This window comes from Zonotrichia albicollis, chromosome 3 (assembly GCF_047830755.1).
Source record: "Zonotrichia albicollis isolate bZonAlb1 chromosome 3, bZonAlb1.hap1, whole genome shotgun sequence".
Taxonomy (NCBI): domain Eukaryota; kingdom Metazoa; phylum Chordata; class Aves; order Passeriformes; family Passerellidae; genus Zonotrichia; species Zonotrichia albicollis.
In genome coordinates, this window is record NC_133821.1 from 82128746 (window position 1) to 82151650 (window position 22905).

Sequence of the window (22905 nt, forward strand, 5' to 3'; positions counted from 1 at the left end):
CACAAACCATGCCTGTCACTTTTTCAAGATCCATTTCCATTGCATTAAAGCTCTTTTTCAAATGTGCCTACCAGACCTGGATGTGGTATTACCTCACCTATACTGCAAATTTTTAGCAGACTTGGACTCCTATCCAGTTGCTCCATCAGATGCATCCCTCTCTTTGCTGTGCCTTTGTGAATGCAGTAGCAACCTAACAAGCTGAACTGGGGATTTATTGTTATAGTATCATTTTACTCCAAACTTCAACCTTAAACACAAAACACTTTCAGATTTGGCATTTATGCAGTGTTCAACATATGCTTTGATCCAAACAAGGGCTTTGACCTGCCTAACCCTTGGTGTATTTCTTTCACTCCTGTGAATGACTTGAGCACAATCGTCCGGTATCGGTTGTCACTTCCCTAATGAGAGGTTATTTTCAATTAATCAAAGAAATATAAACAGAGCCTTGTATCAAGTTTAAATAAGCTCAGAATAGTTCTGCCCTTGAAACAGATGTCTAAAGCTGTGTTTCCTTTCAGATCAGAGCTAGTGCACTGTCAAGAAGAGATCTTGCAGATCTGTTTGCTCAACAAGCTCAAAAAACCAAGTATCAGCTCAAAATCCTGACAGAGTCCAGTGTGGCCCATTGAAGTCAGTGAATTGGGCAGCCCATGATGCAGATTAGGGTAACCAGGCCAAAATCAGATTTGTGAGGTCTTTACAGATTAGAGAGAACAGCAGAAGGGAATTAGATAGCACCACATTATTTCAAAGTAAGGCTAGCCCTGCATCAAGCCCAGCACACCATAGCTGCTTCCCCACGGTTCTGATCGTGAAGAGGTCAAATAACAAAATGAGAAGAGGAAGAAATTAACTAAACAGGGTCAGGGCTGGTCTTTGGTCCCAGGGCCAGCAGACACAGCCTCATGTACAGGGGGGCTAAATGCCCTTAACCTCCAAAAAAGAATGGCCCCATGCAGACTTCCTGTTGGGAACAATCCCTGGGTCATGCTACTGGTCAAGCTAAGCCAGAGACTTGGCACCCCACCCTGGGATAAACAGGGACCATGATAATATTTAACACCATAAAAGTTTTCCAGTGGCAGGGCGCCAGTGCTGTTTAATTAACTTAACCAGTAAACTAAATATAGCTAATTTCAGAATGATAAGTTACCCAAAAGACCCACAAGACTTTTTCTTCATTCTGAAGCCTTGGGTAAATACAGGCTTGCCCTGTGAGTCTCAGACTTTTCCACACAGATTTAACATTCTTATTTCTTGTATTTAAGACACTGGTTTTTGTCTGTAAGCTCTACAAGGTAAGGAGAACATTTATTCCTAGAGCTTGGTCCTTGCTGGTCATTCAAAAAAAGAGTGTTTTAATCCATGGGGTGGGATGTATCTGCACTGTGCTTAGCCAGCTCAGGGGTAGATCTGAGCTAAATATCTGTAGTGACACTCTCTAATTAATAGAGACTGGTCCTTGTGGAAGATAATTTGTTTTATCCAAACACAGTTTACCACAGGTGAGATGAATCCCCTCTGGAGCTGACCCTCCTGCACCAGGGGTTATTAACCTAGCTAATTATTGCAATCTCTGAACCTAATTTTCTGTGTCTACCAAGGGGGTCAAAAATAAAATATGTGTTTACCTCTCAGAGCAAAACATGGATTATTTCATATCTATAAAATAAATATTATAATAGAGTTGTCACAACTTTTGATGGCAGAAACAAGTCATCTTCTGTAGCCTCTAAAGGAGGTAAACTCTGATTAGGCCATTAAGTTTTCATGCAGTTACCAGTGGAGCCCAAGGTGCTGTGTGGCATTAAAGTACATCTTCTCAGCAGGGATCCACTGTGGATTACAGGGTGTCAAGAGCAGGGGAAAGCCACCATGTATTTTATTAACTGACTGTCCTGAGAGTAATAAGTGACTTTTCAAAGGGAATTCATCTGAAAGAGTTTCTTGTATTTGTTTTTGTTGTACATATACATATATATCATTAAATATCTCTGCACTAGGTGACATTTTCTCTTGCTAAAAATACTCACTCTAATCAGTCAGCTTTTCTGAAAGTGTGTTATGATAATCTGAGCTCATTCACAAATAGCACCTGCAGCAACACCCAGCAGAGGTATGGGAACACATTTGAGAGTATTCACTTGGCAGCTCGTTTCCTTGAAAATGAACAGCCCATTTCCATTTCTACCTAGGAATAAGAGCAGAGAAGGGAAATAGCTTGTTGCAAATGGATAGGTTTTGCCTGTTTATTTGTGAGGATGTGCAGCATGCAGCTACTGAGATTCTAGCGTGGAACTTATGCATTTGGCTGCTATATAAAGGGAATTTATAAGGGTTTTCTTTCACTAGTTTGTCTTTGTTTTTCTTGCTTTTATTTCTTTTTTATTTTTTCAGTCCAAATGGCATCATGGTCTCTGGTGGAAACCACTGGGGCCTGTGGCTGAAGGACCTGCACAACCCTGGATAAGGATAGAGGAGGGGAACCAATCATTTTTTATCCTTTTGGCAGATCTATAACTAAAACCACAACATGAACCATGTGCCAAAATACTGGGTTTATTAACTATACTCTCACCTGGGGAAACTATTTCTGTTTGAAAGAGTATCTTAAAGTGCTTACAGCAGCAGGCTTAAGGTGTGGTGAATTCAAACAGAAGGAATAATCTTATATAACTTTTTTTTCCTTCAGTACCTTTCATTTCATTCTAGATTGTCTGAATCTCACAAGAAAAAATACAATGCATCAGAGATGTATTCTTTTCTGGCTTTTGCAGTTTTCATATGTTAACATTAGATTATCTGCCATTTTATTAAAAAAAATTTGAATAATTTCCATACATATCTGCTCCTCCCCATGCTATTTTTGGCATTTATGAAGCCATCTACATAAACTTCAGGGGCAAATGACCTTTAAAAACTAATGAAGATCTGTAACATTTATGTAACATAACATCCTATGTATTTTACAAAAGGAGAAAAGCTGGTTTCTTCTTCTCCTCTCCCTGTTCCCCCTACCCTCAATCAGATAGGAATTGTTCCTCTCAAGTCTGTCTCTCTCCAGAAAAATCTGACCTACAAATGGCTTTCTCATAACTCAGCAGACTAGTTTAGTCCTCATATGGATTTATCATTAACCACATAAGCATATGTTGTCCATTTTGCCCAACCTAATGAATGTGCTATAAATAAAACTCTAAAAGCAGGTTTCACCATTCTTATCCAAGTTGCTGCTGCAAGTCCTTGTAACTCCCAAACCCACTTACATTAGAAACATTAATCACATTATTATAATTCAAAGCATCAGCTCTCTACAGCTGAAACTCCCTAGCACTTGACTTTGGCTAGACCTCTAACCTCAACTTATCACTTTCAGGCGTACTCCACATTTTCTGCTGCAATCTGTCACTGATGTAGGAAAGACGTGGGAAGTTGCTTTCAGAAGGTATTTTTAACCTAGGAGTGTCTCATTAAAAAGAGAGCTTAGTATAGAAACTCTGAAACAAAACCTTTCCCCCTTCACTAAGCACAGCAACCTGAAAGTACCAGAGGGGTATTTCACCACAACTCGTGTCATTTTAAAAACCAAAGCAACATAAAGAAAAAGGAAGTCCTCATGGAAAAGACACTGTTGAGTGCAATTCCTATCTACCCCACAAATATTTTGTATGATCATAGGATTATCTGTAGAGCTTTGTCTTTTCCATCTAGAATGAAGGAGGCTGAATCAAACCATCTATTATTCTGACTTGCCTGCTCATTCATTAGGAGTGTATTTGTACAGTTTGTGTTGTTTCTACTTATTTCAGCTGACAGCATGGAGATCATATTCCATCTTGACCAAAGGTTTTAAAAGGCAAGAGAAACAAAAGATTAATCTTAGGATATTATTTTTAAGCCTCATGTGCTTTAGTCTGGAAATAGAAAGACAAAGATAAAACTCCTAGAAGGATAGCCACAGCTAATGAGAGCCTGAGAGGAAATGATCACAGATTCTTAGTTCTTCTAATGGATGTCCTTCTAGCCTTATTAATCAGAACTTCATGATTCTGATAAATCACCAAAGTATGATAACAGATGAAGGTGAGTTTGGATGTAAAATGATCCATGGTGAAGGATTACAATAACGGAGGAAAAGGAGGGGGAGCCAAATACAGTTTTATAAACTGCATCCTCAGCTTGTAAGGACTTGTAGATAATAAATATCATTCCTTTTCCGCATTATCTAGGAGATTAAGAATGTTTCTTGATGTATAACTGCTGGGAAGCCTCTGTAGCACCTTCTCCAGTTACCAGGAGGTTTATATTACATCAATTGCTTTAATTTTCCATCAATTATGATTTCATTTATAAAGAGGAACTTTAAAGTACCTTTCTTCCTTTAACCTCTTTTTGAGGAAGTAGGCTCCAGAGGCTGGAAAGGAGAATGCATGCAGAACATTGAGGGTTTTGATCTTGCAAGATTTGTCAGATCCTGCTTTGAGATTCCTGCAAGTTTTCTAGTATGACCTTATCCTGCTTGAATGATCCTATGCCACAGAGGTGTCAGCAAGGTCTCCACGCCTCCAATCACTCTAGATACAGAGTTGTTAGTTTCTATATTCAGTAAAACCCACAAAAATCAACCCACATGTGGATTTGTGGTTTTCAAGGAAAACATTTCCCAGAGCACTTAAGAAATAAATAAATGCATTTGAGATGCTATTACTGATGAATCAGTTCCACTCCCTGCTTTCTACCAGTGTTTTTTATGCCGTAGAATATAGCCCTGGCCATCTGAAGCAAAGCAAAGAGATGCTTATGTCCTGCAAATTCAAAATAAAAGGTTATTAAAACGAGGTAGCTTGCCAATTAAGGCAAAATTTGCCTTAAGCCACGAGAGCCAGAGGTATAACAGACACCTAAGAAAGAGAGGACAGAAGTGCATTGAATGCCTTTGAGGATGCTCCCAAATGAAATACAAATTTGTATGCTGCCCTGTAGCTTTTATCTGGTTTGTGTCACAACACAAAGAGATCTCCAAGCTGATGCCCTACCAAGATTTGCTAAGCCATGCTGCAGGACAGCACTTGGTAGGGAGATGAACCAACTTGGTCCAGATGCAGTGAAATTATGGCAGGGACATCATCTGCTGAACTGATGGACCCTATCCAGAGGCACGTCAGCTTGGAGGTTCCATAGGTGTCAGTCTTACCCTGTGTGGAGGCAGCCCAAACATGTCCATACTCTACTGTATTCTGTATTCTCTAGGAATATAAACAGGGATGTAGAGAATTTGAGTATCATGGCACTTCTCAGAGCTTCCCTGGCTGGAATGACAGCTGAGGTGTCTCTGACACCATCTGCCCAAAGCTCCCAATTCCAGGTTGCAGCAGCTCACAGTGAGATGGAAAAACTGGGCAGTCAGAGGGAGAGCTTTTGAAGTGATTAGATGTCCCTGAAGAAAATAAGGCAATTTTGTCCCTGTAATGCCTGCTTTGTACCTCCTGGAATAGTGAGGACAGCATTTCTGTTATCTCTGTTCTTGCCAACATTTCTTCATGCTGCTGTTTAATGGGAAGTACTGAAAACACACATGAATGGACACTGAATTACAGAATATCCCTTCAGGCTTTCTAAGCCATCATGAGCATGAACAGGAGACAAGTATATGTGAATAGAAATTCTAAGCTGAGATGTGTCATTTTACCCATATAGAAAGTGTAGTGGAGAAGAGAGAAAATTAAGAACAAAAGACATTGAGGAAAGAAGAGAGAAGTGGGGAAAGCCCTATATATAGGCTTTAGCATCTGAGAAAAACCAAGCAGAATACCTGGTGCCCAGTGCTGCAGTCTGAGGTCTGCTGTGTATGGATGCATAAGTCTGTGGCATGGAAATGAGTCAGAATTGCTGTCCCAGGGAACACACTCCACTGGTGCAGTCTAAACTCCTCTCAGGGGGTTATGTTGGACTTACAGATTTGATTCTTGCCACATGATTCTTGCCAGATGTCTGGCCATAGACAATTGATCACCAGCAAATTATTTTAAAATAGACTTCAGCTGAGACACATCACTTCCACCCCGAGAGCACTTAATTCTTAAAATTCAAATAATTGACTGCTTGAAATCAGCAAAGGGCTATCCTTAAATTACAGTTTCATGCTGCAAAGCCTCTGTTCTTGGCAGCTCAAAGAAATCAAGGGGTATCCAGGCCCTCTTTCTGCTGCTCTTGAATGAAGTATGGTATGGATTTCTAGACCTGGATTTAGGCCTGGAAGCACATCTGGAGGGTATCTATTCCCTGCATATGTTAGATTTGTGCTACATTAAAGAAATCATGGCTTCCACAAACATAAATTATGAAGAAAATTCCTGGCCTGAAACTAAATATTGTTGTATATTATGTCACATTGAAAGTGACTCCTGCAGAGATGATGACACTACAGCCATGAAACGTCAGCTGCAGAGCCTTGGACTGCTGTAGCAATGCTCCTGTGAAGGCAACTGATTGAAACTCCACCATCCTGAGCTAAGCCATCAACTCTTCCCAGCCCACGCAGGGACACCTATCAAACAGGAGGTGCAATTTTCATTGCAATATTCACCTTATCTGCTGGAGAGGAGGAACTGAGCACAAGAAAATGAGGAGTCTTTGGCAACAGAGAACAAGACAAAGAACAAACACAGCCCTTCTCAGCAAGCTCACCTAATTGGAGTTGGAGATAAAACACTGCTGGCAAAAACCTTCTCCTTCCTGGCATCGCATTTGTTAAGTTGAATGGCTAAAAAAACCTTTAAAATGGGATGTGGAGCTACCTCTGCCCACAGGAACAGCCCTGTCTACAGCAGCAGCACTGCTGCTAGGGAGCATTACATAAAGCAGTTCATGTCAGGTCACAAGCAGAAGACAGGCAGAGGCAGAAACACTCCAGCAGGCATTATTTTTCCACAGCACAGCCAAAAGCAGGCAAATATTTAAGAACAGTAAAATGCCACTGTGTTTGCGGACATCATTTATTAATAACAGGATGGATTTTCAGTCAGTTTGTACCACAGATACCAACATCATCTTTACTGCACTAAGTTGATGAAAGTGACATGAATTTTCAATGAACAATTATTTAAATCAAGGTGCAAAACTGACTGGGCAACCTGAAAAATTCTCCACACTCTTGATTCCAAAGATCTGTTCCCAAATCCAAATCCATCCAGTAAATACTTAGCCGTGAGTGTGTCCCATGTGCTGTAGAAGAAAACAGGAGATCAAGGATCCTGTTCTTGAAAATTGAAAAGGTAGGGACAGACAGAAGAGTAATTAAATCCTTTTTTCTCTTGCATTGCATTGCGGATGTTTTCTTATTTTTAATAGAGAAACCTCTATTAAACATCTATAACCTCTATTTTTAATAGAGGTTATAGAAAGTGCAGACTGTGACCCAAGGGGCTCAGCAAGGAAAATGTTTACTCCCTACAGGACAAGAACAGGGGTTCCTAAACCAGGATGGATCCTGAGTCCCAAACTGGAAATGATCATAGACCTGGATGTGCAAAGGGAAAATGTACTGTGGTTGCAAAAAGGGTTTCAAAAATAGGAAGCTTTGGGAATTGCTGATCTTAAGGAGTTTAGTTAGATGCCTATGGATGCCTATAATCATGTCATGTTAAGTTTTAATTGTTTTCAATATCTCAGAGTTGCATTTCTACCCTCAGGAAGGTGATTAATTTGAGCAAGGGGCTTACCATGTAAGCAAGCTGACAGAAATGGAAAAAAAAAAAAAAAAGAGAAAAAAAAACCACCAGGACAAATAAAATAAAACACATCTGACCTCCTTGAAACCTATAAATTTTGCCCCAATTTGTTGTCAGTGTGTATCAAAACTGGTCATTGCAAAGAAGCACAGTCATATTCTGTGAGAAATAACACAAATCTCTCCATTTATAATGCAGCTCTTCTTGGGTTTTAGCCATTAATCATTAGCCATCTGCATACGCAGAACTCAGCTTTGCCAACCTGTTCCACACTCTGAGCTAAGATTCCTGAATCAAATATTCCCCCTTCCTAATTTATGCCATAGTAACATTTCAACCTGAAAACCCCAGTGCCTCAGAGAAGGAATGTTTCCTTCCAACAGGCAGTAGCTGAGCTGATAGGGAATGCTGATGCTAAGCTCCCATCCTCTGCTATTTTTGAGTAAAGTCTGTCATGTCAGGCTGGAGAGATGGATATATCCATGGCACAGGTATGGGCACAGAGATATTTGAAACAAGAAACTCATCTGGCTGAGAGCATTATGGCACAGTAAATCCCTCCTCCACTGTCTATTCCAGCTTCCTGAAGAACTCTGGAATTCTGTGCCTGTATCTTTGCGGTCTGCACTTAGGACATCTCCAAGACTTAGTCAAGGACCAGAAGAAGACAATGGTTAGCAACTATGATCCTCTGGATCAATGGGAAAAGAAAAAAGTCTTATCAAAACGGTGGAATGAATTCCTGGAGGAACTGCAGACTACTTCAAACCCCATTCCCTTTTACTAAAGATACATGGTTCCATTCTTTTGTATCTGTTATGTGAAATAAAAGTGCAGCTACTGCTCTTAAAAAAAAAAAATGTTTCTATAAATATATTACCAACCCAAGAACAGTCAAGAATCTCCATCGTTTACTGGAAGCAGAGGAGAACATAATGACAAAGAATGAGGAAAAGGCAGAGGTATTTGCAAGGAGGTTATAGCAAGCTGTGATGAGTCTCTTCTCCCAGGTAGCAAGTGATAGGACAGGAGGAAATGGCTTCAAGTTGCACCAGTGGAGGTTTAGATTGAATATTAGGAAAATTATCTTTACTGAAAGGGTTGTCAAGCATTAGAAGAGGCTGCCCAGGGCAGCGGTGGAGTCTCCATCCCTGGAGATATTTAGAAGATGTGATGTGGCTTTGAGGGACATGGTTTAGTGGTGGGCTTGGCAGTGCTGGGTTAATGGCTGGACTTAATGATCTGAAAGGTCTTTTCCAACATTAATGATGCTGTGATTCTAAAAGATGTAAGAGGACACACATTTCATAAAAGTCAAACTGCCTTAAAATCCTAAGAAAATAATATGCTGCACTTCAAACACTCTTCCCCAGAGGAGAGGTTATAAAAACAATAGTTGAAAGATGTATGATCATTTTGACTAATGCACTACCAGAAGATGTTCCCATGCTCATCTGATGGGTGCAGGAAAAGAATGGAAAATAACATAGTTGGGTTCAGACCAGGTCAGGTGATCTTCCCAAAGATTGCTCCTGTCTCTTTTCTCAAGAAGCACATACCCAAGGGATTCTGTATGCAAACAGCTACTCAGAAGGGAGCATGATACAATAATAAAAACCAACAGACACATTTAGAATAGTATTAAAAATTAAAATCCCTTCGTGAAATCCAGTAGCTGCTTGTTATGTATGTGTCCAACTCACTGCAACACAATGCTTCCCTGAAACTTGAGGAATATTTTAGGAGGTAAATAAGTGGATGCTTTCCATACACCACACACATTAAAAAGGAATAATTAGGCCTGTCATCCTGGGCTTGTCTGCAGTACATCAATCACAAGCAAAATCCCAGAACATCCATGACAGGGCTCAACAAATAAATAATTAATATACATTAACAATGTGTAATGGAAAAGGAGTCTTATTAATTAATCCAGTCTCATGTTTTGATAAGCCTACAAATGAGCTTGATAAAAGTAATAGTGTTGAGGGAATGGGCTTTTGAAGAACACCAAATTTGAATTCTTAAGTAATATACTTGGCTGGTTTAAAATAAACATAGTACAGTGTAGATTGATTGGAGACCAGCTGATAGCTTTCCAAATGAAATAATAAATGGTAAATGTTCACTCAGCAAGTGAACTTTCAGGCCCCTATGGATGTTATCTTACCAGTTGCTATTTAGTGTTTTTATTGCTGACATAGAAGAAAAGGTTAGACTATTATTTAGTAAGTTTGTAGAATACAGAGGACAATAAAGCAAAACAATCCAGAGAATTCAGTAAACTGTAGAAAAGCCAACAGTGAATTTCAGTAAAGTCCTGAATGTAAGATTAAGCAGTGGAGAACTTGCTTCTCAGGCATGAAAAAGGAGGCCAGAAGCAAACTGGAAAAAGCCTAGAAAGTGATAGAATCTAAGTGGTGTAACATAGACATCTTCAGCAGCATAATGAATGTACTAGAGATGTAATACCAAGTAGAAGAAGCGAAGAAATTATATAACAACCCAACCTGGCATTCGTGCAACTGCTGCTGGTATTCAGAGCCTATTCCAAAGGCTGCAGGTACTGAAGAACGAAAAATAATTGAGGGAAAAGACACAAGAATGAATAAAGAAATGGGAAACCTCATAATGGAGAAAGACATGAGAAGATTTAGCTCTTTAATTTTACAAAGAAAAGGCTGAGGGGTTTCTTAATCACAGACTATAAGTGTTCAAAGAGAGAACTGGAATTAGCTAACGAAGTTCCTTCAACCTTAAAAGATCTCGTAGTGGCCAGCAGGTAGAAGTTAAATCTAGACATTCAGAACAGATATAAATCTGGTATCTTTGACAATTTTGTGGGATACTTACAGTCACTGGGAGTCTTCAAACCAACTTCTTTTAATTTTCACTCCAGTTCAAACAGCAATTAATTTAGGGAGATCTTATGGCCTCTTGGCCTCAGTAATTTATCAGTTAAATGACAGGGCTTCAAATGCTTCTGTGGGAGGTTATTTTACAACCTAATAAATGTCATCTTTGGGAAAAGTTTCATGGGATTCTGCATTTGTCTTTAATACACTACTAATGGAGTAACTGATTCCCTTGTTTTCTCTTCTCATCAAAGCACAATTAAAATAATGATCTTTCAGCAGATAATAACACCTTTTCTAATACTTGTAAAGAATAATCAGAGAATTAATCAAGCAATTAATTCTTAGTCCTTAGTCATCCCTCCCACTCAAGACTGAAACCAATGTTCACTTAAGCACAGGAATATGTGAGGAATGTTTCCTTCAGCCAAGCACCGGAGAAAAAGAGGGAAATTTGGCATTTTTGACCCTAAGATTGGGGTATCTGTACCCAAACAAGAAGACTATGCAGAGAAAATGGAGATTCTTACATGGGTTGAAATAAATGTGCTCCTGTGGTTAACACTCACTCGTTCTCTCCATCTTTACTTGCTTTTTGGCTGTGGCTTGTCCCTTTGGTTGCTCATGCTTTAATTTCCTTCATAATCTCGATCCTGCTACTCAGTGTCTAAACACTCTGTGTACTTCCTTAAAACCACAAAAAATCATAAAATCATAAGAATTGTTTGGGTTGGAAGAGACTCTAAAGATCCTCTCATTCCAATCACCTGCCATGGACAAGGACATCTTTAACTAGGCCAGGTTGCTCCAAGCCCCATCCAGCCTGGCCTTGAACACTTCCAGAGATGGGGCATCCACAGCTTCTCTGGAGAACCTGTTCCAGTGCCTCACCACCCACACAATAAAGAGTTGTGTTTCTAATATCTTCCCAAAAGAAACACACATGAGGGGGCACCTGGAGTTGAACCAGGGACCTCTTGATCTGCAGTCAAATGCTCTACCACTGAGCTATACCCCCTTCTTGACTGTCAGCCCTCTGTAAATGAAACCCATTAGGACATTCCCTGCCCCAGGAAGTTCATAATATGACTATGAACCAGCCTTGCAGAACTGGTCCAGCACAGACAACCTCACTGCATTTCTTCCTGAGCCTTGTACAAGACACACAGGGGTGTAGGATTTCTGGGGTAGCTCAGCAATGTCTTATGAACAAATAAAAACTTACAGCTAGTGCTGGACAGTACCAGGGAACGAATTGCAAAATTATGGGAAAATTGCTCTGCATTCCCTTTAACTCCTTCCCTGCACTTCTTTCCAGATATGGAACAGACTTATCTGTCCAGTTCCTTTGACCAGATGTGCACAGCAAGGCCAGCTGCATTGCCCATCCCTTTTCTCGGCCAGCACCATGCCCTTGTCCCCTCAGCAGAGTAGCTGAAGACCCACAATCAGAAGTAACAGTGGCCTGATGACTCCAGGGACTGAATCCCCATCTTAAAGCAATGGTGATAATTCCCAAAGGACAGTCCTGAAGTTCAGCTTTCACTGAGTAATTCCCAGGCCTCTGGAAACAGGCTGGAGAACAGTAAATTTAGTAAGGAAACAGAGATCCTACAGGTCCCTATTGCATCACCAGCCCTCTGTCTGAAATATTTCTTAGCATCAAGATTCTTGCTGGAATCACAATATGTGTTCAAACACCAGTACAGTGAAACAGCATGTCCATGGGGTCAGCCAGGAGGCTCTGGTTTGGAGAATCCAATGCAAGAAAAGTCAGACAAACACTAAATAAATAAATGGGAGAGGCTGAAGCCTAATAGAAACTAAGACCACATGGACTGAGGTTTCTGTAGAAAGCACCTACAGACAGGTACATTCACTGGGAATTTGGGTAAGGTCCCCAGACTGAACTTTTTGGCACCATTTGCTGTGATTTTGCTTCATCCAAAGTTTGCCACATCAAAAATTATTAGTATGAGGGCTTTGGAAAGGATGATCTCTCCCAAGATGAGCACCATCCCACAATGAGCTACCATAGCCAACCCTCCTTCCAAACCATAAATAGGGATCTTAAACAAAAGCAGTCTAACATTGTTCCCCTCTGTTCCCCTGAGGTATCTTCCACCAAGTCTTGGCATTTATTCATTGCTATGTGTTTCTGGTGCCTCCAGCCTGTTTTCAGTCTGCTTTATAATCCTCATCTCCAGTCAATTAAAATTAAATTTTCAGCTCAGTCTTCATGAAACCATACATTAATTGCCTCAGTACATGAATAGACATCTTATTTACACAGATTAAATGACCATATTCTTTTCATCTACTTGGCCTGCAGTTGGATCAAGCCAAGTGTCTGGATTTCCTTTCTACAAATCAGTGTGTGTGTCATCCATGTTCCTTTTCAATGGTGAAATCAACACGTGTAGAGGGGCAGCATACTTCCTACATGCTACTAAAGGAATCAAACTAATAACTAAAGTGTGCTCTGAGTCACACAGAAAATTCAATAAAATCTTCTTCACCAGGGATGAGGTTTGCTTTAACTGCTTACAGATTTACTTTGTTTAGTCTTTTCTCCAGTATTCCATGACAACAAAATTCACCCCCTCTTTTTTCCATCATTTACATTCCATTTTGGCAACTCTCTTGAGGGTTCACTAATATACATATGGCTCCATGTGAATGCATGGCACAACAAATTCTTCTTCCTTTCTTATTTAGATTCCTTCACTAGACATGGAAGCCAAATTTATTGGATAGTTACTAACTCTTTTAATGACTGCTGCTCATTTGTAAAGATCAATACAATATATTCTCCTCTGTCCTCTGGTTCTCATTTGATTCTTCTGGTTTTCAGAGACAACTTTGTGAGCCAGCTCCTTGACTAATTGCATTACAAACACAGCAGGCAGATTTGGTTTCCCAAGTTTCATTTCTAAGATTTTCTTGTTTCCCATATCCTTAAAAATTCGCCCCTTTCCTGATGTATTCAGTTAATGTTAGTGTCAGGAGATAGCACAGAGATTCAGTAAATCCAGCAGTACTGACTTCAAGTTCTTATTCTGTGGGGCCTCCTAATGCTGTTAGACAGTTTGAGGTTTAAAATGGGATGAAAGGAGACAAGGCGAGGTAAATATGTCACTTCCACTCACAGCACTCTGTGGATGTTCCCCAACTTGGTGAAAGTCAGCTAACCCACAAGAAGTGCAGTAAGGTATATAGGCATGTGGAAAAGTTTCTGTCTGTAGTGCCCACAGACACCCTTTGCACAGATCAGAACTCCTTTTCCACCATCGACATGGGGTCACCCCAGTACAAGAACAAGATTCTGTATCAGCTTCATGTCTGAACTCTTTATTTCTTTGTGTCATTCTATAAACAGAAATACAAATTTCCATCACCAGTCATGAAATAGCTGTTTCAACAGAGTTCTGGAAGTTTGAAGACATACACACCCCAAAAAACAACCAAACATCTGAGCAGCAAAATTGTGTAAATTGGAGAAAATGAAGTGTCCTCTACATGGGCCCTGCCCTTTCAAAGCACAAACATTTCCAAAAGCTAATGGAGAGAGAAGCTTATTCCAGTATGCTGTGTGGCATAAGGAACAGGCCAGGACAGTTCTGGGACAGCAAAGTGGGGAGAAAATAAAAAGGCCAAGTACTGCCTTGGTTCAGAAGATGTGAAACTTTCAAGTAACTGAACACCAGACTATTGAACATCCCCGGCTCCCACCAGTTCCAGCATTCTGCTGCACACACAGGCCAGTGAAGCACAAGCAGCAGCCTACATCAAAGTCAGGACTGTGTCTATAACGCTTCCATCTGAAGTGTCTAATAATTCCACCTCATTACTTACACGGGTTCTGAAAAGTGATGTGAACAAAGGTGAACACAGTGAAGATCTTCAAAAGGGCCAGTTCTTTAGGGAGCTTCAGGCCTGGGCTGTGGGTCCTAAGGAAGGATCTCAGGGAGACACAGTTGTGGACTACAGCAATCATTGTTTGATGAGATGAGAAAAGCAAGGCAAAAAAGATCAAAATGGACTAAATAAGTCTCTTGGTATCAGCATCTGTGACTCGCTTGCTATCAGCATTGTGACATTGCATTACTTTCTCCTGTTGTCTTGCCTAAGACCTATTGAAATGAGAGCAGCACATCTCAGACAATTTGTTGAAATCACTTCAAGTCTCTGAGTGATGTTAATGGTTAGTGACTGAGGGTGGAGTGCAGTGAGGTGAATGGCAGATAAATGGCAGATAACAGCATCCACCTTCATGGAGAACTTTTATCTGAGCACTTCCACGGATTCTGAATATATCTCATCACATCCTACTCTTTATCTTACTTACCTTCATCACTCTTCTGCAAAGTATTCTCATATTTTATTTTTTAAATGCAGAGATGAAGAGATGAGGGAGTAATTGACCTATCTAAGGTCACCCAGGCCTGTCCAGGCTTCCCAGACTGGTTCAGACAGAGACCTCACTTGCACTTTTGGAACTGTAGACAAATCTTATGGGTGTTTGGTCCTTAAGGATGTGCTCAGAGCTCTGTTGCTCCCTCCCCTCACAACACCAGCACTGCAAAACCTGTCATGAGCTGGCAGAACAGTTAAGGGCATAAGTACCAGTGTCAGACCTTGTGAAGGTGCTCCAGGTTTGGTGCATGGGCTCTAGGAGCTGCCAAATTTAAAGAGACTCAAGAAGATTTTTGCAGAAGTATTCACAGAGACAGCCTGTCTCCACATGTCTATCAATAATGCTCAAGTGTCAACACTTCCAGACTTGGATCTGAAGATGCCCTCACCTGCTATAGGCTTGCTAATGGCCATTATCTGGTTCATAAATGGGGAAAGTCAGGCACAAAACAATAAAACAATTCTTCTGCAGTAACTCAGATCAGAGCTGGAATATTACAAAAGAAAAAAAAGAAAAAAGAAAAAAAGAAAAATTGAAATCCTGGCTCAAGTATCCTGTATTATCTACAGTGATTGAACTGCTCCTCTCAGAGTTTTCTCTTTCATTCCTTTTCCATAACTCCTACTTCTCACCCATTGCCAACCACATCTCTCATTGCCAGTTTCCTTCCTGGAGTCTTTTCCACCATTCTTACCCCAGCAATGATCCCTTCCTCCCAGTTCTGCTTCTTTGCTGCAGGTCTTTCCAAACACCATTGCATCAGGCCATCTCCCTGGGACCAGAGTCACCTCTGTGGAGGGGAACGTGCAGCTGTTGGTGGCTGGAAAGCAGCCAGAGGGCCCCCACTCCCCCCAGCTATGCTGCAGGAGGATGCTGAGTGATGGTGTCAGCAAAGAGCAGTAAAAGGCCTTGGCTGCCTGTTCAATACCTGAAAGCAGCCCCTACTCACTGGAAAATGGATCTGAAGGGGGAAGGTTGCTCCCCCTGGCCTCAACCAAATGATATTCCATCCAGCGTGAAGGAGATGTTGACAGAAGGGTCTCTGTCATCACAGATGAGATATTTGGGCTGGTAGAGATGTGTCTCCACCAGTCACCTCCACTCCAGCAAGAGGCAGCACACTATCAGAGGCTCCTGCTTACCCACAGCCAGAGGTGAATGCACAGTGTTCCAGTCTGCTCATAAAAAGGGCTGTCAGGGAGGGCAGAGGGAGGGCACAGGCAAGACAGCCAGCTCCTCTGTGTTATGTGTAAGGAGTCAAGGTTTGACGTGGCTTTAATTAGAGCATTGCTGCTTTGATTTGAGAACACAGGGTTTTGAAAGCATACAGGTTACATGTTAAGTTCTTTTTGAACTCAGGAGAAAGGGCTGGACTTGCTATTTGTGAGCATCTCACTGATCTACTCCTTGGGTCTGTCAATCCATGGTGTCCTCCTCCAGTGCGTCTCTCCCAGGATATACATCAGTTCAACCCAACTACACACAATTTGCTCTCAGAACACACAATGGCCAAATAAAGGGACTACTATGGCATGCAGCCACAGCAAAGAGGTTTGAGCAGAGTACAGGTACTCTCCAGGCCTGCCTTCCCAAGCAGTGTGTCTCCAAGTGATGAAATGCAATGCTATCAAATATCATGACAGAAAGCGCAAATATATAAAACATGAGGGTGCCTCTTAAAAATAAATGTTGCTCCATGATCTTTTTCCCAGGAGAAGGAAGTTTCCAGAGTGCTGGCTCTCTGCGTGTGGTATCACATATTGCATGGCCTGTTCCCTATAAGCTCTCAACATATGCTACAAATCTGCCTCTGCACTACAAGTATTCTAAATCAGATGCTTATGCCTTCTTCTGATCTTTTGCAGTCACACGTACATACACTGGATTTTGCCACAGGCTATCCATCATTCCTCCCTTCCCAGCATCTGAAACGCATGACTAGCAATTTGGTTTTATGTGTGTTTTACTGCAGTTTCCATATAATCACACAGGAAACTTTAATTCTCACCTTATGAGCCCAAGTCTGCAGTTCTAATCCTTGTCTTTCACAAGTGTCATGACTGAATGTCTGATTTCCGACAGTCTGTATTTCCCACAAATGAAGGAAAAATCAAATTCAATTGCAATCAGAGCCTTGCTTCTCACAATCAGTTGTTTACCCACATTGTTTTTCACCTTCAATCCCAAAGTAATGTCTAAAGCCCTTGAGCATTACCACCCTCTGCCTCTGAGTTTGCTCAGTTCAGCTGTGGGCTAAGCACAGTGGTGCTACATGAGGTGGACATTTTCCATCACCACAGGACAGACAGCTCTGCTACGGCATCCATCACCTGCTAATGACCCAAATTTCCTGCAGGCATCAAGGGGAAGCTGCCTCATCCACTGCAGACCTGTCATGTCTCAAGACTGTGACTTGCCCACCCCTCATTCCTCCCTCTCCTTCCTTTCTGCTCATTCACCAGGAATTCACCATGCCCATCCCAGACTGGAAGTGGCAGGCACAGCTGGTTGGCATCATCCACCTTTCAGCTGCCTCTTTTAAAGGCCATAAAAAGGAAAGGGGGCTGTAGGTCACCCCAGCCCCCAGCTTACCCCAACCCCTTACCAGCTGTACAAACCCTCCTGCCTCAAGGGCTGACATAATTTGGCACAGCACTCACCAGAGCTGTGCTGTCTGTACAAATGCATGTCCAATACCTCACCAAGGGATCCTGATCCCAGAAGAGCTCACCCACCACCCTCTGACATCATGCCGTATGTGCCTCATCCCCTGCAATGACACACTTCTGTTTATGATCAGGGAATGTCACTCTTCCAGGAGGGCATTACCCAGGCAGAGGGAGAATTCTAGCACAAATATGTCCTTGTTGGTTGGGTGAAAGAAGATGGAGGACTTTTTAGCTCTCTGGAAAGGGGCTAAGTGGGAAGGGTTGACAGAGAAGTGGTCTGGTAAAATGCCTGCCCTGTGCATGAAGCAGATGGCACAGACACATCAGAGAAGCCCTATAAACAACCAGTTAAGCTTCAGTCACAAGCCCTTTCATCTGCTTCAAATATAGGCTCTACCACCTTCCAGCTGGGGCTGGAAAACATCAGGTCTGCTCTGCCTGTGGGGCTTTGTGAGTTTGTATGTTCTGAATTCCTGCCAGGAGTAACTTTGGTGCTGGAGGGATCAATGTTGGGCCCTGTGCAATGCATCCATAATGCAGTGACTTATGCATGGAGGAGGGAAGCTGGGGAAATTCCCTCCCACTATAAACTATTTCTTGGCTCTTTGCATTAGTTGTCAGCCCTTGGGAGTATATTTTCCTCTGTTCCCATTTTTCTGTGGTCTGCATTATCATTTGCTAAATATTAGCGTGTGCTATTTATCATGAGGTCCACAACCCCTGTCCACTCCAGGGAGTTTGCAACTAAGTCACAGCAATAAATTTTCTGATATTCTATGAGCTTTACAGTGCTAAAGGCACACAGCTGAAATCATTATCTCAGAGCCTTCATCCTCTAATCTCACAGTGAAACACTCATCACCAAAGGCAGGGAGGATGCACACGAACACAGGTTGTTTATACTCACTGCAGATTGAGAGTCAGGCTCCAAGTCTGGTTACTAATAATGATGATTACTGCAGCTCCTCTGGTTTTATGACATGTTTGAAAGGCTCAGGGAAACCACACTATGTGGAACTCTCTTTCAACAGCATGTTAGGTTCACAGGATCTGCTGGGCTAGCTAAGGAAAGGGTGTGTTTGTGGACTGGGAATCTGTTATAATAATATCATGGTGACCAAAATGAGCACCATGGTCTACAAGTCTACAATTACTGCTATGTTTATTGCAGAACAGAGTCACCCAAGACCTGACTCAAAACCTATTGACTCCACTGGAAGTATTTTGCAGGTCCTAGGAGCCACTCGGACAAGACATCATCTCTTACTGAGTTTTTCTGCCCACTCTGTTTAGGGAGTTTGGACTTTCTCCCTGCAAGAGCTGTTATCTAAGAAGGGATTCAAACTTTGACTAAAAAGGTTATTTAAATATCTCCATATTTCTGATCCCAAAGCCCTTTTCAGAGTCATTCTTGGTTTATGACTAGAAATGTTCCAGCTTCTCTTGGCGATAGGATCTGGTCCCAAGAACCTTCAAAGAAAACCAGAGTTCAGACTAAACTGGTAATATTTAATAAAGATTTGGAGGGGCAATTAAAGAAATAAATTAAATGCTACTAGAAGGTACATGTCCAAAAGAAACACTGGTCTGAGAAGTCTGTATTTTTCAAAGTTATCAAATTAGCCCAGTCTGGTTTCTACTGCCAGTCTAAATAATGATGGATGTTGTCTAATCTCTCTTCCTTCCAAGTAGGCTGAGAAATCATGGACAAGGTCATTAGTGTGAGAGAAGAGGCATTCTCCTTCTCTGAATGTCCCAGACAGAGGCGCATGGAACAGCTGCTCCTTTCTCAGAGAGGGAGAACAGCAAAAGGAGAAGAGGAAACTTGAGCAGCCAAGTGGCCATGTCCTGTGGACAGAAGGAACAACTGGCATTAGCTGGTTTTGCTTTGCCAACCTCATGGCAACAAAAATAAGAGAAAGAACTGGACAAAAATATTTGAGAACAGCCCAAGAACAAAAAATGGGTCAGCATCCTCTGCAGTGGCAGGGCACAGCCCTCACCTCTGTTCCTCTCTTGCTCTCTCACTATGATGGGAGCCAAGTTCAGGGTTCACTGGCCATTCCCTGGCCAATGCCAGACTCACTGTCCAGCTCACATGGCCCAGACAGCCTCAATATTTCCCCCATATTTTTTTGCAGCCCCATAGCCCTTTCTGACAGTAAAGCTGTGTTGATCTGTAGCAGGGATGTTTTTAGCATGCCAGGCTCATGAATGCCATAGCCGGTTATCCCAGAAAGACTAAAGAATCAACAAAGAGGGACAGGAAGAAAAAAGATGAATAAAACTCCTTGATCTGAACTTCAAATCCAGGATATAGATATATATTAATAAACTAAAGGGCTCAAGCGCTGGCTTGGAATTGTACACATTTTGTAACTTATAAAATTTCAATAGGAATTTTGGTCTGTTCTCTGCCCTGGAATGGTACAGGGGACAGCACAGCCAGGGAGTTTTCACTGCAGCTAGTTTAGGTATAGAGATTTCTTCTGTTCAGATGTGAGCCATGCCTTGCCACTTGCCCTTAGGGCCAGGGAACATTTTAATTGTACAAGTGTAGCCCATGGGGACTCTCTCCAAAACACAGTTAAATCTCCAGTCTGGCTGCCCAGTATCAGGGATGCCTGGCAGGTCATAGCTGCCTCCTTGAAGTATTCAGACTCATTCCCTGCCTCCTCTGCTGCTTGGGAGACACCAAGTGCACAGGAGATGCTGGGAGCTGCAAGATGGGGGACTCACCCTGGCACAGGGATTTCCCACCAGTAGGCACCAACCCAACACCAGTAATTCCCAGGACTCCTCTATGGGGCAGAGACAGTGGAGTGGCCAAGCATGGCATGCTGCAAGACTGGCTGATGGTGCTGATGGGTTTAGAGCCAGCTGGAGACGGCTCTAATCAGGCTGTGTTGGCTTTTGCCAAGATCAGGACTGGGTAGTTCCTGCTACCTCACAAACCACTGGACCTAGTTGGAAGCTGCATACACCAAATGCTCTGCTTAGAATGGCGAGTTTCCCTGTGTTTCTGGAGGTGTTCACCTCACTGGCAGGGGCCTGGTCCCTTCTCCAGGTGACACAGGTTGTCCAAGCAAGCAGTTCCTTGCAGGCTTGGCTGCAGCATGTCCTTCCAATCAGGCAGAACCTTCCCTGCAGAGCTGCACACACAGGATGGCTGGGCAGCCAGGAAGCAGGAGGGTTTGGAAGTGCTCATGGACCTGCTGGTGTCAGCCCAGTTGCTTCCATTAGGACAAACACCACACAGAGCTGGTGAAACTGGATCTGCAGGAGCATTCTGCCTGATACAGTGCATAAACACACCAGGAGCTTTGACTATGGGATAAACTGCTATTCTTGTGCTGGTTCAAGGCATTTCTGGTTGAGAATTCTCATGTTTTCAATGTTACAAACTCTAGCCCTAACAGCAAACTCCTGCTTCTGAGTTGGGTAAGCTTCCACTGAAACAAAAGATTGGGAAAGGGGTTTTTTTCATGAACTGGGAAAAGGAAATGCATTTCAGAAGGACATGGATTCCTTTGATGTCCCAAAACAGAAAAGAGAATCTTTGCTTTTCTATGCTGTAAGAAGGACATCATTGCCATGTCCATTTTTGGGATTCACTGTTTTCAAAGATGGGTAAAAACAAGAAATAAATAGCAACACGCCTCTCTCCTGCATTCTTGTGTCCTTCACAGGAACAGCTGCCAGAGCAAGGAAACTATATTAAGACCACTGCATCCTTCAAAGATAAACTCTTCCCAAGGTTTCATCTTTGCACAGTGACAAGAAGCTGGGAAGTGAAAATGTAACTGTCCACATGGGCATTCCGTGTGTGAGAACCCATTATTGTCAGCACTGATCCAAGAATAATCCAGCTGGTCCAATACCCATGATCCAGTTAAATATGACTGTTGAGTGCTTTTGAACAGCCCTAGGCTGAAACATCAAAGACAGATTGTGCAAATATTAGGCAGGATCTATAAATAAACTAAATTGTCTAAAATATCACTTTATGCTTATATATGAGCTACTGAGCTCGTTGTATCTAGTCAGTACAAAAACAAATTTCCTTGGCTACAGCCAGAGATGTGAAACCTCTAGACAGTTACATTCAGAATCAGAATGAAAACCTGAATTCCATCCTGCAAAATAGGGTTCAAACCCACTGAAGACTAAGAAATCTTTAGAAGAGATGTTATTTAGACAAAGCAGATATTATTTAACTATGCACTAATTTTCTACTTGTCTGGTAATAAGATGTAAAACTGTCATAGACTAATATGTTTTTAAAAAGAGATTATTTGAGTCAATTTAGTAAAATTGTAATCAACAATATGCTTGAAGATAATTTAGACATCATGAGGTTTGAAGACAGGAAAGTAATGGGAAATAATTCTTGAAAATAGATAATTTTCTAGAAAACATGTTCAAGATAAGAACTATCTGGCATAACTTCAGATGTCAACAATGCAGGTATTCACATCTGGTCCAGTTGCCATGGGTTCCTTTAAAAATGAGAGAGAAACAAGCACTTATAAGGGGTACCTGAGATATCTACTTGAAAATGAGATGAACTGCAACCTAGAAATGCCTTTTTCTTTTTATATACTGACTACAAAGGGAGGCCAAGGTATCTAGTCCATATGTAGCTGATTATACCATAGACAGCTACATCTGGTCAGCATTAGAGCGTGTTTAATAACACACCTATTTGCAAATGCATTCCTATTCAGATCAATATGTCTGTGCACTCAGTACTCCAGCCTTCTACTTGGACTCCAGGTTGCTAGTCCAAACCTTAGTCTTGAACTTCAAAGTGGGTTGGACTCAGCTACACCGAGACCTACAACTTGCTAAGTAAGGTCCCTCAGGAAAACACAACTCTCCAAGCCAGGATGAGACCCCTGAGACACAGAGACAGAAATCCCTTCAGGAAGCCTGCAGAGAAGCACTTACAGAGAAACAGAGGGATCATTTAAAGTCCCTCTACACAGGAAAATATTCTTGCCATAACCAAAATGTCAATGCTAATGGTTAAATATATTTTCTTGAATAAAATCTGCCTAAGACTTCAGGAAATACATGTATGAAGAGCAGTCAGAAAGTAAAGCAGTTTGTATGATCCTAGGTTCAAGAGCCCCACACATGTAAAGGGCTGGTGAACCTTTGCACAGCCTGGGACAGGTAAATAATTTTTTGCACCAGTCTGGCTTGAGAGTCCAAAAGCCTGGCTC

At 41.8% G+C, this 22905-nt stretch overlaps 1 protein-coding gene and 1 non-coding gene across 3 annotated transcripts in view; both read right to left on the bottom strand.

Moving 5' to 3' along the window:
- Positions 1 to 22905, bottom strand: part of EVA1A (eva-1 homolog A, regulator of programmed cell death) — a 207617-nt gene that overhangs the window by 71385 nt on the left and 113327 nt on the right. The window lies entirely within an intron of this gene.
- TRNAC-GCA (transfer RNA cysteine (anticodon GCA)) lies at positions 11538 to 11609 on the bottom strand. The gene has a single exon. It is a non-coding gene; the product is annotated as a tRNA-Cys (tRNA).